The sequence below is a fragment of the Lygodium microphyllum genome, chromosome 30, assembly GCF_053477565.2.
Source record: "Lygodium microphyllum isolate KBCC chromosome 30, Lygodium_microphyllum_v1.1.10, whole genome shotgun sequence".
Lineage (NCBI taxonomy): Eukaryota > Viridiplantae > Streptophyta > Polypodiopsida > Schizaeales > Lygodiaceae > Lygodium > Lygodium microphyllum.
The window spans coordinates 39,988,493-39,991,327 of record NC_141164.1 but is presented as its reverse complement, the minus strand read 5'-3'; positions in this window follow the sequence as shown (position 1 = coordinate 39,991,327).

Below are 2,835 nucleotides of genomic sequence, written 5' to 3'. Positions count from 1 at the left end.
TATTGTTGTTAGATAGTTAGATTAGATAAAGATAACAATAAACATAATAAAATAGTCATAATCATAATCATCATTTTCATAAACTAATAAACTAATTAGTTAGATAACAATAAACTGATAAAACTAATTAGTTAGTTAGATAGTTAGATTAGATAATTAGATAAAGATAAAGATAACAATAAACTATTTAGATAACAATAAATAAACAAATAAACTATTTAGATAACAATAAACTAATTAGTTAGATAACAATAAACTGATAAAACTAATTAGTTAATGTTTAATGTTAGATAGTTAGATAGTTAGATAACAATAAACATAATAAAATAGTCATAATCATAATCATCATTTTCATAAACTAATAAAACTAATTAGTTAGATAACAATGAACTGATAAAACTAATTAGTTAGTTAGATAGTTAGATTAGATAATTAGATAAAGATAACAATAAACTATTTAGATAACAATAAATAAACAAATAAACTAATTAGTAAACTAAGAAACTAATTGTGTTAATGTTATGTTATGTTATTGTTGTTAGATAATTAGTTAGTTAGATAATTAGATTAGATAAAGATAACAATAAACTAATTAGATAACAATAAATAAACCAATAAACTAATTATCAAACTAATAAACTAATTAGTAAACCAATAAATAAACTAAGACTATATCTAATCTAATATCTATCTAATAGTAGTTTATTAGTTTATCTAATCTAATATCTATCTATCTATGTAATAAACAAATAAACAAACTAATTAGATTAGATAGATAACAATAAACTAATAAAACTAACTAATTAGTTAGATAACAATAAACTGATAAAACTAATTAGTTAATGTTTAATGTTAGATAGTTAGATTAGATAAAGATAACAATAAACTATTCTTAGTTAAATAGTTAGATTAGATAAAGATAACAATAAACTATTTAGATAACAATAAACAAACCAATAAACTAATTAGTAAACTAAGAAACTAATTATGTTAATGTTATTGTTGTTATGTTGTTATGTTGTTATTGTTATTATTAATTAATAACCAACACATTAAAATCATTGGTTAATAATCAACACATTAAACTAATATCTAAAAATCTAAAAAATAAACTAATCATCAGATAAACTAATAAAACTATATAATTAGTTAGTTAGATAATAGATAACAATAAACATAATAAAATAGTCATAATCAATAATCATCATTTTCATAAACTTAAGCTTATAAACATCAACTCATAAATTAAGATTATTAAACATTAACTAATAACATCAACTCAACATCAACATTAACATAACATAACATAAACATAACATAACATTAACAATAATAACTAACATAAACATAAACATAACATAACATAATAATTAGATAGATATTAACATAAGTATTAACATTATTAACATTAACATAACATCAATAAACTAATAAACTAATCTAAATCTAAAAAATAACAATAAACATAATAAAATAGTCATAATCATAATCATCATATTCATAACCTTAAACTTATAAACATTAAACATTAAACATTAACTAATAACATCAATCAACATCAACATCAACATCAACATTAACATAACATAACATAAACATAAACATAACATAATAATTAGATAGATAGATGTTAACATAACTATAACTATTAACATTAACATAACATTAATAAACTAATTAGATAACAATAAATAATCTATAAAAAACTATAAACTAATAAACTAATTAGATAGATAACAATAAACTAACAATAAAACTAACTAATTAGTTAGTCAAACAACAATAAACAAATCTAAAAAATCTAAAAAATAAATTACTTAGATAAACCAATAATAAAACTAATTAGCTAGTTAGATAATAATAAACATAATAAAATAAAATAATTATGAAATGAATGATGATTATTATGATATGATTATTTAGATTAGATTAGATAATTATAATTATAGTAAAATACTCATGTTATCTATCTATCTATCTAATCTTCTAACTTCTAATCCAACTAACTAATCTATCTATCTAATAATAACTATAACTATAACTAATAACTAACAATAATAAATATAAACAATAATAATAATAATCATAATCTATCAAATAATAATAACTAATAAATAAATAACTAATAATCTAATAAATAGATAACATAACATCAAATCATCAAATAAACAAACATGCCTAACATTAACATTAACTAATAAAATCTACATTAACATAACACAACAATAATATAACATAAACATAAACATAACATAACATTAACAATAATAACACAACATAAACATAAACAACATAACATAAAAATAATAATAATAATCATAATCTATCTAATAATAATAACTAATAAATAAATAAATAAATAACTAATAATCCAATAAATAGATAACATAACATCAAATCATCAAATAAACAAACATTAAACATTAACATTAACATAACATAAACATAAACATTAACTAATAAATTTAACAACATAACATAAAAATAATAATAATAATCATAATCTATCTAATAATAATAACTAATAAATAAATAAATAAATAACTAATAATCTAATAAATAGATAACGTAACATCAAATCATCAAATAAACAAACATTTTAAACATTAACATAAACATAAACATTAACTAATAAATTTAACAACATAACATAATAATAATAATCATAATCATAATCTATGTAATAATAATAACTAATAAATAAATAAATAAATAACTAATAATCTAATAAATAGATAACATAACATCAAATCATCAAATAAACAAACATTTTAAACATTAACATTAACATTAACATAAACATTAACATTAACTAATAAATTTAACAACATAACA